Source organism: Esox lucius, chromosome 14, assembly GCF_011004845.1.
Source record: "Esox lucius isolate fEsoLuc1 chromosome 14, fEsoLuc1.pri, whole genome shotgun sequence".
Lineage (NCBI taxonomy): Eukaryota > Metazoa > Chordata > Actinopteri > Esociformes > Esocidae > Esox > Esox lucius.
The window spans coordinates 11,361,892-11,378,176 of record NC_047582.1 but is presented as its reverse complement, the minus strand read 5'-3'; the positions used below and the strand labels follow the sequence as shown (position 1 = coordinate 11,378,176).

Here is a 16,285-nt window from a genome sequence, read left to right as displayed (position 1 = left end):
AGAGAACACTAACTGACAGATGCCAGGAGATGCATGAGCAGGAAAGCAAGCATCATGAAAGGACCTTCTATAAGACGCAACTGGATGCAACTAGCGGGGGAGACTAGGTCAAAACTAAAATCTTTCTGTACCCAAGACGATCTAGATAAACTAGAATCGGACATCCAAGCCAAATATAGCCATATTTCTCAAAATTATGATCCAATACGAAGCAATCACACTTGCACATCTGACATAGTCAAAAAGATGGAAGCTTGCGCTGTCCTAATAACAGACGTGATCATATAGCTAAACAAGGGGAAATAATCGACAAAAAATTCAATCACCATCTTGAGAAAGAAAGGGGTTAGGATGGCACTAAACAAGGCTGACCATAGGTCTAATTTTGGTTACCACAGACCTCAGCCAGTTCAGTCAGTTACCCTGATGTTGCATCTACCGTATCTAGTAAATGCGCAGATGCAGAAGCAGAGCTCGCGGCTGAAGTAGAACAGTCCAAAGCCATGGAAGAAATTAATATTCAACAGGTTAAACTAGAGAACATTGAGAATGAATGGAAACTCAGTGAAACAAAATTACTGTCAGAATGGAGACAAAAAGAAGCCGAAACTCGGCGCAGCAATTACTAATTGATAATACCATATATAATACCTTTGAGAACAATCAAACTTGTAGATGAAAGCAATCCTAAACCTTACACTAGCTATCCCAGAACTGAATTCCATTTAAGTCCATGTGCACAAGCTTTCCAGTCCCCCCAACAGCCAGCTGGAGACCCTGCCACAAACAAAACAAGCAGTCTTGCGCAGGCCATCGCAACCTCGCTAAGTATAAATAGACTACCTGTCCCAGAACCATCAACCTCCTCAGGTGACCCCTTAACGTTTCCAGAGTGGAAGATAACTTTCACTGCTCTGATAGATCAAAAACCTCTCCTTGTTAATGAAAAGTTAAATACCTATCTAAATGTTCTATCTAAAAACCTACCTTGCTGGTGAGGCACGCAACGCAGTTGAAGGATTCTTTTAAAGGAGCTCGGAAGAAGCCTACAAGGGTGCCTGGAAAGTTCTAGAAGAGAGATATGGTAACCAATTCATTGTGCAAAAGGCATTTCGAGATAAGATTACAAAATGGCCTAAAATAAGTGACAATGATCCCTTAGCATTAAGAGAGTTCTCAGACTTCTTGTAAGGCTGTGTTGAAGCCATTCCCCATGTAAAGGGATTAGCTATCCTAAACGACTGTTAAGAAAATCACAACCTGTTAGGAAAATTACCTGAGTAGATGGTGCGTAAGTGGAGCAGAATCTTAGTGGAAGAGCTAGACGCAGATTGTGACTACCCAAGCTTTGAGTGCTTTGCAGACTTTCTTAAGAAGGAAGCTAGAATAATCTGCAACCCAGTTGCCTCCCCATATCAGTTAAACCTCAAAGTTAGTGAGGAAAGGCAACCAAAGAGAGCCAGAGCCCTCAACACATACATTTTAGCAGAAAGGTCCTCACCAGGGTCACAAGGAAAACCTGATGCAAAGACAAGACCACCCTGCCCGGTCTGTAATGACAAAACGCACAGCATTGTTAAGTGTCCTACTTTTGAGAAACAATCCATAGGAGAGAAAAAGCCGTTCATTCTGCAGAATCATCTTTGTTTTGAATGCTTAAGAAGAGGCCATGCTTCGAAAGTCTGTAAAAGGAGACATACTTGTAGTACTTGTCATCAGCGGCATCCAACCTGCTTGCATGAAGAAAGAGTCCAAGGTCCTGTATTGGCTTCAAGGAAAGTTTGAGTCAACGGAAAACATTAAGGGCCAATATACCCACAAAGTAATCTTGAACGCGGTAACACAAAGTGCCTTTGCAACTTGGAATTCTCACCTACCTTGATGCTAAACCAGTACATTTGAAGCTCAGCACAATGACAGCTGTAGACACAGTTATAGAAAGCAAAAGTGTTTGTGGTTTGCAGATATGGGGACTCCACTCTCAAACTTGCATACAAATACATCAAGCCTTTGCTCAAGACTTCATTCCAGTTGACAGGTCTTACATTCCAACAAAGAAGACCGCTCTGCAATGGCCCCATCTCAAACAATTGGCGAACCTCTAACCTCCTCTCCAAAGCTGTCACCCGTGGGCTCACCACCCACAGGAGGGACCATAAGGGGCCGGTGCGGAGAGGTTCGGGCGGCAGTCGAAGGCAGGGGCCTAGACAACCCGATCCCTGGACACGGAAACTAGCTCTAGGGACGTGGAATGTCACATCGCTGGCGGGGAAGGAGCCTGAGATCGTGCGTGAGGTTGAGAGGTTCCAACTAGAGATAGTCGGGACCACCTCTACGCACGGCTTGGGCTCTGGAACCACACTCCTTGAGAGAGGCTGGACTCTTCACCACTCTGGAGTTGCCCATGGTGAGAGGCGGCGGGCTGGTGTGGGTTTGCTTATAGCTCCCCAGCTCTGCCGCCATGTGTTGGAGTTTACCCCGGTGAATGAGAGGGTCGTTTCCCTGCGCCTACGGGTCGGGGATAGGTCTCTCACTGTTGTTTGTGCCTACAGGCCGAACGGCAGTGCAGAGTACCCGACCTTCTTGGAGTCTTTGGGAGGGGTGCTGGAAAGTGCTCAGACTGGGGACTCTATCGTTCTACTGGGGGACTTCAACGCCCACGTGGGCAACGACAGTGACACCTGGAGGGGCGTGATTGGGAGGAACAGCTGTCAACTGATCACCACCTGGTGGTGAGTTGGATCCGATGGCGGGGGAGGAAGCTGGACAGACTCGGCAGGCCCAAGCGTACTGTAAGGGTCTGCTGGGAACGTCTGGCCGAGTCTCCTGTCAGAGAGATCTTTAACTCCCACCTCCGGCAGAGCTTCGACTGGATCCCGAGAGAGGTTGGAGATATTGAGTCCGAGTGGACCATGTTCTCCACCGCCATTGTCGAAGCGGACGCTCTGAGCTGTGGCCGTAAGGTCTCCGGTGCCTGTCGAGGCGGCAATCCCTGAACCCGGTGGTGGACACCGGAAGTAAGGGATGCTGTCAAGCTGAAGAAGTCCTATCAGGCCTGGTTGGCTTGTGGGACTCCTGAGGCAGCTGACGGGTACCAACAGGCCAAGCGGACTGCAGCCCGGGTGGTTGTGGAGGCAAAATCTCGGGCCTGGGAGGAGTTCGGTGAGGCCATGGAGAAGGACTATCGGCTGGCCTCGAAGAGATTCTGGCAAACCATCCGGTGTCTCAGGAGAGGGAAACAGTGCCCTACCAACGCTGTTTACAGTAGAGGTGGGCAGCTGTTGACCTCAACTGGGGATGTCGTCGGGCGGTGGAAGGAGTACTTCGAAGATCTCCTCAATCCCGCCGTCACGTCTTCCATTGAGGAAGCAGAGGATGAGGGCTCAGAGGTGGACTCGTCCATCACCCGGGCTGAAGTCACAGAGGTGGTTGAGAAACTCCTCGGTGGTAAGGCACCAGGGGTGGATGAGATCCGCCCTGAGTACCTCAAGTCTCTGGATGTTGTAGGGCTGTCTTGGCTGACACGCCTGTGCAACATCGCGTGGCGGTCGGGGACAGTGCCTCTGGGATGGCAGACCAGGGTGGTGGTCCCTCTTTTTAAGAAGGGGGACCGGAGGGTGTGTTCCAACTATAGGGGGATCACACTTCTCAGCCTCCCTGGGAAAGTCTATGCCAGGGTTCTGAAGAGGAGAATACGGCCAATAGTAGAACCTCGGATTCAGGAGGAACAGTGTGGTTTTCGTCCAGGCCGTGGAACACTGGACCAGCTCTATACCCTCTACAGGGTGATGGAGGGTTCATGGGAGTTTCCCCAACCAATCCACATGTGTTTTGTGGATTTGGAGAAGGCATTTGACTGTGTCCCTCGCGGCATCCTGTGGAGGGTGCTTCGGGAATATGGGGTCCTGGGTCCTTTGCTAAGGGCGGTCAGGTCCCTGTACGACCGAAGCAGGAGCTTGGTCCGCATTGCCGGCAGTAAGTCAGACTTGTTCCCTGTGCATGTTGGACTCCGGCAGGGCTGCCCTTTGTCACCGGTTCTGTTCGTAATTTTTATGGACAGAATTTCTAGGCGCAGCCAGGGGCCGGAGGGTGTCAGGTTTGGGGACTACACGATTTTGTCTCTGCTCTTTGCGGATGATGTTGTCGTGTTGGCCCCTTCAAGCCAGGACCTTCAGCATGCACTTGGACGGTTTGCAGCTGAGTGTGAAGCGGTGGGGATTAAAATCAGTACCTCCAAATCCGAGGCCATGGTCCTCAGTCGGAAAAGGGTGGCTTGCCCACTTCAGGTTGGTGGAGAGTGCCTGCCTCAAGTGGAGGAGTTTAAGTATCTAGGGGTCCTGTTCACGAGTGAGGGAAGGATGGAACGGGAGACAGGCGGATCGGTGCAGCTTCTGCAGAAATGTGGTTGATGTATCGGTCTGTCGTGGTGAAGAAAGAGCTGAGCCGTAAGGCGAAGCTCTCGATTTACCGGTCAATCTACGTTCCTACTCTCACCTATGGTCATGAGCTTTGGGTCATGACCGAAAGGACAAGATCCCAGATACAGGCTGCCGAAATGAGCTTTCTCCGCAGGGTGGCTGGCCGATCCCTTAGGGTGAGAAGCTTGGTCACCCGGGAGGAGCTCAGAGTAGAGCCGCTGCTCCTCCACATCGAGAGGGGTCAGCTGAGGTGGCTTGGGCATCTGTTTCGGATGCCTCCGGAACGCCTCCCTGGGAAGGTGTTCCGGTCCCGTCCCACCCGGGAGGAGACCCCGGGGAAGACCTAGGACACGCTGGAGGGACTATGTCTCCCGGCTGGCCTGGGAACGCCTCGGTGTCCCCCCGGAAGAGCTGGAGGAAGTGTCTGGGGAGAGGGTAGTCTGGGCATCCCAGCTTAGACTGCTGCCCCTGCGACCCGGCCCCGGATAAGCGGAAGATGATGGATGGATGGTGTACACTTGGGTGAAAGCATTTATTGCGTCGTTAATTCTAGAGGTCGACCGATTCATCGGTTTTGCCAATTAATCGGCACCGATAGTTGATTTGATGGAACTATCGTTATCGGCAAAAATCCATACCGCTAGTTTTTCCTGGTTGTGTCCGTTGCTAGAGCGGCTGAGAAGCGCACGCTGTCATTCATTACACAGTACGCGAGATCTGAGAAGGGTCTGCTGGCATCATGCATTACAATAGCGGCCTTTAGAGGCGAAATAAAAAATCACTGATGCCTGGTGTTGTTTATTTTCGACACGTGTTACTGCACGCTGCACGGAGAGCACATGCTGTGCGGAGAAGGCTGACATCAGATGCGCGTTTGAAGCATCGACAGCAAAAAGGTATGTATACAGTACATTTTGTCATATCATTATAAAGTTATTAATTTGTTGAATAGAGAAAGAACAGCACAACAGTATGTTTGTTTGCTTTCGAGGCTGAGATGACGCTAAACAGTAGGGTAACTTACCTCAAGCGGTTAAAACACTGACAATAATAAATGAAAGTCCGACCCAAATGTTTAATGTCACAATTGTCACCATATATTTGCATTAGTTTATTTCCAGCTGGTCACTTATCAGCCGACATATAAACAAATCAAATCATCGATTTTGGTTCTTTTTTCATCATCACTGTAATTCATATTTTATTTTGATTAGATAATCATCAAGTGTTATAAAATAGAAGTGTGTGAGACTAGCTAATAAATCCTTGTTAACAAATTGGACTCGCAAAGTGATATAGCTAAAGAAACACACATTGGACATATTTTAATGTTTAGATTATTTTCAGATGGCAACTGCTTTTAAGAAAGTTCCAGTGTGGGAGTATTTTACTGAAGTATCGCCAGGGAAAGCACAGTGTAATATCTGTGACAAAATAATCAGCATGGGGGCATCAACATCTACAGGTAAAAATACTATGAACATGTGGAGTCATCTGAAGCATATTCATCCAGAAGTCCATGAAGAGGCTAGCAGAAAAAGGGGCATGAAAAATCCTTCTCAGCCAACAGTGTCTCAACTGTTTGAAAGCAAGACAGGGTGGAAGGATACAGATCCAAGGTCTATCAAAATTGATGTCTTTATCACTGAAATGATTGCCACTGACAATCAACCATTTTCAGTGGTTTCAGACCTTGGATTTAAGAGGCTCTATCCCTTATGGAACCCAGGTACCGGATTAAAAATGAGAAGTTCTACAGAACAAAGATGCATGATGAAACATATTCCAGAGTTTTGACAAAAGTGAAAAGCATAGTGATGAAGGACAAAGCCCCATTCATGGCCTTCACAACTGACTGTTGGTCTGGAACTACAGAGTCCATGATGAGCCTAACTGGGCATTTCATTTCTGAGGACTGGTCTAGAAAGCAAGTGGTGCTATATGTCAAGCCCATGACTGGATCACACACAGCCACTTATATTCAAGAAACCTTCCTGAACATGTTGGAAGATTGGGATATTGCAACAGACCATGTTGTTCTTGTCCTAAGAGATGGGGGAGCAAACATGGTAAAAGGAATGAAACTGGCTGAACTTCCTGATTTAAGCTGCACTGCTCACACCCTTCATCTCATTATCCATGATGGCCTGTCCTGGACATTATAAAAAAGCTGTGCAACTCACTTTGGCCACTCTGTATTGGCCAAACAGAGGCTAAGATCCATTCAGGAGGAGCTGGGTGTCCCAAAGCACAACATCATCCAGGCCGTCCCGACTCGATGGAACTCAACACTTCATATGCTCCAAAGAATGTATGAACAGAGACGGGCACTGAATGTGTACGCTGGTGAACATGGCCATATCAGTGGCTTATCTGCCACACAGTGGGACATTGTCAGTAACCTTATTGACACACTGGCTCCCATCAAAGAAGTCACAATGGAGATGAGCAACACTGAGTCTTCAGCAGGATGCATTATCCCTAGTGAGTCTCTTCTGAAGCTGATGCTGCAGGCAGAGGGTCCATCATCAATAGGGATCAAAACTTTGCGCAAGACCATGCTTAACAGCCTGACAAAATGGATTTCTAAGGCAGAAGAAACAAAAGTTCTGGTCCTAGCAACACTCCTTGATCCTAGATACAAGGCCCGTGCCTTTGCGTCTGAAGAAACAGTTGAGAAAGGAAAACTATGGCTAAAGGAGGAAGCTGAAGAAGAGCTTAGCGAGCTCCGAGAAGAAGATTTGAGCCCTGCACCAGAAAGACTTGAGCAGGATGAGGATTTGGATCCAGAGACAAAGAAGCAAAGAAGAATCCATCAGCCCACTTTAGTGGACACCCTGTATGCCAGGGTCCTTGGTGCCACAGCTGTGTCAAGGGGGATGAACATGAACAGCTTTGAGAGTGAGCTTGAGTGCTGTTTGTCTGAGCCTGTCATTGAAAGAAGTGAAAGTATGTGAAATTGTTATTTAGAGTATTACTTTTTGTTTCAGTTTGAATTAATGTCTTTTATTGACTTCAATATTTATTTATATTTATATATTTATTTCATTTAGCATGTTTTCATGGTAAATGAGTGTCATGTTTGTTTTTATCCAGTATCAATTCTAAATACTATCGGTCGATTAATCGGTTATCTGCAAATATGGCCCAAACTAGCTATCGTATCGGTAAAATCCACGATCGGTCAACCAATTTTGCGGTTAATTCAATTCTCTGGCATGGCCCACTTTTTCGGCTTTTGCCTAAGCACCGACTCCGCAAAATTGAAATCTGTTTTCCAGTGTTGTGCTGGTGGCTGGTGCACGTGGAGATATACGCATGATAACTTAGGATTCTATATGAGAATGATGTCCTAAATTTAATCTGAGTGATAGATTGGAAATTGGTACAATGATGCTTTCCAAATTTGGTAAAATATGGTCTTCATTGTAAAGGATTAAAATATTGTGTTTCTCTCTCCTTGTATGGAGTAGAATGAAGAACCACGTTTGGTTAAGTAATGTCATTTGGCTTTGTTTGTATTTACAATGATGACTGGGATAATACTTGTGTTTTAAGACCAACTTCTGATACTCGTTATTGGACTATAACTTCTGAAATGGTAAATTGTCTGATGCACAAATAGGGTTTTGTTGTGTTTACAGGTCTCGTTGGACTATCAAAGGGATAAATCCCTGATTGTTCCTTGGTTGTAGTGACATCATGCATCTGTTTTCTGTTGACTTGGCCTTTCTTGAGAGTTTTCTTCCCTCCCGTCTGTTTCTGTGTTGATAAGATAAGCAATTTTTTTTACCAACAGCAACGATATTAGATGAGTAGGGCAATAACTTTGAACCTTCAGTTAACGTAGGATATCGGCTAAGTTGAAAGCCTGACGTCTCTTATTACAGACAGTCTGAAGACCATGTCATGTTTTTTGTGTGGAAACATGAGCATTTTAAACAATCCATTTGACCTTTATGGCCTACCAGAAGTGGGTAAAGTCCTAGGCTCCAGGAAGGGGGTCAGACCCCCTGGGATGGCCTCTACCAACCTTTCCCACTAAATCAAAGTAGCCTAGTGCTAAGGGTTAAGTTTGAGTGTTCTGACTGGTCTCACCTGTGATAATTTCCCCAACATGAGTATATTCACTTATGGTATAATCAAATGTTAAGAGCTAGCTAAATACATTTTCCTCTCAATAGCTTTCATGTCAATGTATGGTTTTGAAACATACTTGTAGTGAGGATAGAGACCTAAAATCATAACCCATTGTTAACAATTGTAACAATCTTGATGTCTGTGCGTAAAATTGGCATGAAAGCCACTATCTGGTGTAACATAGACATGCATCAAAGTTGGAGGTTAATAAAGACATTACGTTTGTGTTGTCATAAAGTACTTTGGCCATTGACTGTGACAATGCACATTTTGGTTACGGTTCACATTTGTTTTTGATGGATATTCTGTTTGCGACTCCTTACTGAATTAATGTTAGATTAATCCATAATATCAATTTCCTTTTTTCATGTCCGTTCAATGTGCTGCTTTCTCTCGTGTTGTTTTGTGACTATTCGTGATGATTATCTATGATGAAAAAGACTTGAACTTAGAGTTCATGAATTATTGGATTGTTTTGTTTCCATAGTTATGACAGAAAATTGGCATCTGTTAAAATTGGCATCTCTTGGGTTTTTGGAAACCGTTTGATACAAAATCTAACATGGGTATGGTTGAGTAGAATACATCTTACCATTTTGATTTGGTTTAGCTAAGAAATAAATAATTTGTTGGGATGAGTAGTGACTATGAGAATGTGACGGTTCAGTTTGTTTGTGTGATATTTGATTAGAAGTAATCATATTAATCGCATGCATTATGGAATTAGTGGGTAAAAACGTGCAGGGAGCACATTTTGATATTCCTTTCTGGTTTGCTAAGTTTTATGTTTTAATTGAAACTGAGAAATTAATTCTGCATCAAGTTCTACTCTAGAAAACCAAGTTGAGAAGTTTACATAGACTAAATTGTAAAGAGAGGTATAGACCCCCTGGAGTGCACTACTCACTCACAGAGGGCCCAACAGGCTAATAAGGTATATCTGCAGACCGCAAGTCGGAGCTGTTACTTAATATGGGGTTCCTGAATATTAAGTTACGTCCTCTGATGTTCGCTATTGGTCAGTTGAAATGGGGATTCCTGAATATTAAGTTTCACCCACTGATGTTCGCCATTGGTCAGTTTGGGGACATCCTGGTTTGACACATGTTTCAACGCTAGGTGTCATGTATGGTATGACATCATTACGTTGAGTGTACTAATGGAGGAAGAGTCAACTAACGTTACAACTTTATCTCAGAGTCCATGTGATTTTTATTCAATATAATTTGTCAAGATATAACACTAGGTTCAAGCGGTTCAAGCACTGATATAGAAAACAAAAGTGTATTTGCTTTGACTACATGTTGAAAAAGCACTTTAGTCTGATTATGCTTGTACCAATTATGTAAAATTATTTTCCAATAACATTTAATTGTATTTTGTTTCAGGATTAAAATTGTTTGATAACATACAACTGAAATAATTAATTTGAGGTCTGAAGGCCATCATTAGGAGGTTGTTGGTTGCGAAAGCTGCTTATTGCCGTTAAAATATAGTTGATCTGAGCTCATGTTACACAGTGAAACAGGCCTCCCTTTTGGACAAGTTTTCAGGATTACCATTTATGAATTTTCCATAGATTCAACATATTAGACAAGTGTGAATATACTGTGTAAGGTACATTGTGCGGTGAACTGTTCTAAACTCTGAACTAAACTGTTCTGAAGGTACTGACTTGCACTGTTCAATTTATCAGCAATCTTCTAGAAAGTTGAAATTGGTAACTGGAAGTGTGGAATTTTCTATAGCCTGTTGCAGAAAGGTGGCAAGTTTCAATTTGCATCATGTAGCGGTCAGGTCAACATCTGTTTACAGAACAATACATTTTTCCAGGGGTGCCTGGAAGAAGCAAATGTTTTATTATATAGTAATGATGTGGTTATGGACTTAAAACATTGTTGGGAGGAATGTAAGTGTTACATCTAATTTAACCTTTATCCTAAAAGTAGATTCAATAGCATAAATTACAAGTAGAACAGGTCCAAAAGAGCACAACATACATTATTGAAAGTCAATTAATATAGGCCAAAATCTTAAAGTTAATGGCATAACCTAAAAATACTAAATTAAATGATATGCTAGTTAGACAATTAAACATTCAAATACCCCATTAAATATTCAAAACATTACATTCCAACACTGTCAAAACTAAACTGTTTCTTTATGTACTGTGTATTCAGCTTTGCTCAGATTCTGTAGGCTTTGGATTCATCATGTTGTATGGCCAGGTGAACATTTCCAAAACACTGTCCAGTTTACTCTTGCTAAATAAATGATGTTCCTTGTCTCTTTGTCTTGTAAAATTGTATTTTGTGTTCTGGATCTTGTAAATGTTGTGGTGTTTTACAAGCATTAGATGATGGTTTAAAGACAGTTAATATTTATCCTCATAAACAAAAATAATTAACAGAGAAACTCAAATGTATCACTAAGTCCTCTTTTGTCTATTTCGTCCATGAATGTTTCAGTGTCTTCAAAATTGATAAACAAAAACATGAATGGGGAGAGAGCTTCTTGTTCTTCCTCTAGAGTTGAAGCCTCTCTGAGCATCTGCACAGCAACCTGTATTTCTTCATCATTCAGGGGTGAGGACTGGTACCCGGTCTCAGAAGAGGCCCATGTTGGCATTTACCCAGGCAACAGTATCCCCCAGCTCAACAACGCATCTTTGGAACTGAAATGAAAGATCACAACAATCACATAGAAGTAGAGGTGTACAAAGTAAAAGTACTCACTTGGGTTTGGCTGTATTCACCACTTTAGGGAAGTATCTAATTAAGATCTAAGTAAGGTAAAGCAAGCAAGTTTATCTATATAGCACAATTCATACATCGAAGCAATTAAATGTGCTTTACAAAGAAAAAGAAAAAATTATAATAAATACAATAAAATAAAACAAATAAACAAATGAAAACATAATAAAATGTGAATAATAAAATATAAAAAGAATAAAAATGGGATAAAAACATAGGAAGCTATAAGGCTAAACCGTGTGGTTAAGTTTAGGAGCTCAGTCATAGGCACGTGTAAAGAGAAGTGATTTTAATCTAAAAATGTATACGTTTGGTGCACGTCTCTGATCTTCTGAGTGTTTATTCCAGTTGTGTACAGCATAAGTGCTAAAAGCAGCTTCTCCATGTATAGTTTGGACTCTGGGCTCTACAAGCTGATATGTGTTCATGGATCTAAGAGCCCTGCTCAGTTTATATTCTTCAAACATATCAGAAATGTATTTGGATTCTAAACCATTCAGAGATTTATAAACTTAAAGCTCCACTTTGAAATCTATTCTGTAACTGACTGGAAGCCAATGCAAAGATTTAAGAACCGGAGTGATGTGCTCTGTTCTCTTGGTCCTGGTTAACATTCTAGCAGCAGCATTCTGAATGAGCTGCAGTTGTTTTACAGTCTTTTTTGGGGCATCTAGTTAAGAGGCCATTACAGTAGTCAACCCTACTAGAGAGAAAAGCTTAGATGAGCTTCTCTTGTCATTTTGGGGCACCAAGCCTTTGATTCTGGCTGTATTTTTTAGATGATAGAATGCTGTTTTGGTGACCGTTTTGATATGACTGTTGAATGTGAGGTCTGAGTCTATCAGAACACCAAGATTACGCACTTGATCACTGGTTTTAAGAGCCTGAGAATCCAGCTCTTTACTAATACTTGTTCTTAAATTGTTTTTGCCAAACACAATAATCTCATAATCTAATTTAATTGTAGACAATTTTGGGAGTTGAAAACTAACCAGTGATCGATAAAATGAAAAGGTCACTGGTTAGTTATGAACTCTGTTTAGGTAATTTAGCTCATCCTTAGCAACTTCACAAAACTGGTGAACACCACTGCATAGACGATGGCCATGACAAATTATTTTGTTTACATTTCTAAATAATGACAACATAGTGTATCTTAAGCTACAAAATAAATGGATCTTGCCTGCTTGCATAGAGTGACAGGTGCATCACACATCTTGAGCTAGTTATAACGTACTCTAGTTGACTAGACCTGGCTTAAGCCTTGTGTGGTGCAAGACAAGGTATCCGTGTTTGTTTGTTTCAAAGATGAAAATAATAAACTCTTGAGACATATATTTTATATGTTCATCAAAGGAGAGGTCAGGGTCAAGGGTAACGGCGAGGTTTCTTACAGTTTTTTGGGATACGACCATGCAGCCGTCGAGGTTCACAATGAGATCTGCTTACAATGCTCTTTGTTTCTTGGGTCCTAAAACAAGCATTTCTGTTTTTCTTGAGTTTAAGAGCAAGAAAGTTTCCAAAGTAGCTAATTTTGGGGCTTCTCCATGCTTCATTGAAATATATAACTGTGTGTCATCAGCATAACAGTGAAAATGTACATTGTGATTTCGGATTACATCGCCCAGAAGCAGTATATATAGTGAGAACAATAATGGGCCCAGAACCGAGCCTTGAGGAACACCAAAGCATACCTTTGACTTGTCAGAGGATATGCCATCCACACTAACAAACTGATATCTTTCAGATAAATAAGATTTAAACCAGGCTAGAACATGTCGACGTAGCCCAATATGGGTTTCCAGTCTTTTTAAGAGAAGGGAGTGATAAATAGTGTCAAAAGCAGCACTAAGATCAAGAAGCAACAGGACGGATGCGGAACCTTTGTCCGATGCCATTAGAAGGTAATTTGTTACCTTCACGAGTGCAGTCTCCGTACTATGATGGGATCTGAAACCGGACTGGAGCATTTCATAAATGTTATTAGTCTTCAGGAAGGCATTCAGTTGTTGGGAAACACATTTTTTGAAGATTTTTGAGAGGAACAGGAGGTTCGATATTGGCCTTTAATTGTTTAATATGTCGGGATCCAGATTAGATTTTTTTAGAAGAGGCTTAATTTGCGCTATTTTTTGTGAGTTTGGTACACATCCGGAGGAAAGGGAGCAATTTATTATGTTCAACATTGGCTGACCTAGCACAGGAAATAGTTTCTTAAGTAATTTTGTTGGAATCGGGTCTAGCTGACAGTTTTTGGGTTTAGAACAAATTTTGTGAATGTGTCGAGCAGTACGGTATCAAGAAATTCAAGTGTCCCCATTAACACCTGGTCAGGGAGGTTCAGGACATTCTCTGGACAATTCAGTTATTTGTTTTCTAATGGTGATGATCTTTTCATCTAAGTAGTTCATGTATTCATTATAACTAAAGTGAAGACCCCCTTCACTTGTTGAGCTTTGCTTTTTTGTTAACTTTGCAACTGTATCGAAGAGACATTTTGGATTGTTTTTGTTCAGGTTGGAGAAATAAGCTGATCTGTTGGAGTTCATTACTGACTGTTCTGCTCCTCCAAACGTCAGATGCCTTTGGAAGTACATCTTACTGGAACCACAAGGACTTTTCAAAGAATCAAGCAATTGGCATAAGAGGACGTTGTACCAGTAACAAATTGAAGGATGTATTCAGTGATTGTGTTTACACACTCATGTGTCGATACAACTTACCCCATACTGTCTGGATATATGTGTCATCTGAAATTACTTCCTTTGACCAGTGATTTTAACATAAAAGATTTTGCTGTACTATGTTATAGTTCTGTTTATTGAAAATATGTGGTCTTGGATTTACAATGCAGGTAATGGTCTAGAAGCATGTAAATGAGGATCCAGACATTTCAGACTTGTTCCGTTCTCTAATCATTCAGGTAATGATATCAACAGGGTCATATTGTTAAAGGGTTCTGTTTTGTTACAGTCTACATCCTAATGAGTACATTTTTAAGGATTGATACAAAGGGTTGATTTGGTATCAAGAGGATGGATTGTTATGGACATTTCTTGAACTAATGTATTCTTATGGATTAAAGTATTTAGTCCCAATGTTTTGATAAGAAAAATTATGTTAGTTGTGCTGCGGGAAAGGAAGTATGAGGGATCGATGTTAACATACATTTTCAGCAGGATTGGGTTAGATGCAGACCAAGGGGTTTTAGGACCAGATAGAGGAATATACACGACGGGGTAGGATGGATAAGGAACATGTTTTGTTTTTGTGGTATGACCATGCAGATTCTTATCCCCACCCATTCTTCTGTAAGGATTGAATGTACTTCCAAATGCTTTAGAAATTATTCACTGTTACTTGGTAACCTGTGTACTCTCTCTATTTGCCAATTAAACTGTTAATTGTGCCAAGAGAATTTTGTCTCTGTACTTACTCCTTTAAGAGTTCCGATCGATGGAATTACCATCCCATAAGTCACGAAGATTTCACATATTTGTTGCCAATCGTGTTCAGCTGATAAGAGACAACACAGATCCCAAGCAGTGGCATTATGTTGACACTGCAGACAACCCCGCAGACCATGCCTCCAGCGGTCTTAATGCACCGGACATCCTTTCCTCAAACTGGCTAAAGGGTCCCACATTTTTGTGGGAGCAGGACCTACTCTTGCAACAGAGTTTCTTATTAGTGAGCTTGGAGTTAAATTGTTTAATATTTTCACTACCAGAACAAGCAAACGTACAGACATTCTGGATCGCTTGGAAAGATTTTCCTTCTGGAGAATGCTTCTCAGAGTAGTAGCAAGAATCAAAAGGTTAGGGTCAAGGAAAGAACACTACACAGAACACGTGACCGTCATTGAATACCCAAGAGCTACTAAAGTTCTAGCTAAACTCATTAAGCAGCAAACCTTTTGTGATGGTAATTCTATCGATCAACACTCTTAAAGCACAAGTTAACCATTTTAATATTATTTGCAAATACGAGAGACGCGTCAAACGCTTACCAACATAATCGTCGGAGGAGTCTCTGATTCCATACATGCACAATCCGTATTCATTACAGTGAGAAGGGGTGTGGTAAGTTGTTGCCCATCTGTCTTCTGTCACAAAGGCTTTACCCAAAGGGCGGGCTGTCCCCTCACCTTATCCTTCCTGCCATAATGTTTACTGTAGTGTTTACCTAAAGGGGCCAACTGACCTTACTCCCCCCAAGGACCACATTCCTGAGGAACAAAAGACTGACACCCTTCTTTATCTAGGCAGGAGGACATGGCCCAAATACCTAATAATCCTCTGATATCATACAGACGTGTGTCAATATCAAAGTAAAGATCTACATACCACCCAATGGAAAGACAGACATTTCTCAAATGCACCTTAGTTAAATAGTTCCATAACACCTTTCCTGAAAAGATTAAACTCCTCAGCAAAGAGGACAGTCTCTCAAATTCAAGTCCTCTTTGCCTTGAACCCCTTCTTGGAGAACGGTCTTCTTCGTGTCGGTGGAAGCAAACGGCTTCTGGATAATTGAAGGAAGCAAATCTGTTGCTAAAGTAATTCATAACTGCATGAAATGCAGAAGACTCAGGCAACCATTTGAAGAGCAACAAATGGCTGACCTCCCTAAAGAGCGCATTGAGGTTTCACCACCATTTTCATACTGTGGTATGGATTTGTGGAAAGAAATGTTTGCGAAATATACAAGTAAAAACTTCTCAGAGTCTGGTATGACAGTAGATCATTTCAAGTTTAATTACGTGGATCCACGAGAACAATTGCTTTCACAAAACAGAGTATAAGAAAGAGACCAACAGAATAGTGTCATAACAATTGTTCTGATTACACATTATGGCTTCTAGCTCTTTATACTCCTCCTTGTCAGCCCCCCAGAATATTCTCTAATGCTATGAGTACATACAAAACAAGTCGTCATACTAATAGGAAAACAAGATAAAACCCTATACTGTCA

General features: G+C 42.2%; 1 pseudogene; it reads left to right on the top strand.

The window, feature by feature from the left end:
• Positions 1–5,765: 5,765 nt before the first annotated feature.
• LOC105025182 lies at positions 5,766–7,375 on the top strand (annotated as a pseudogene).
• The last annotated feature ends 8,910 nt before the right edge of the window (positions 7,376–16,285 follow it).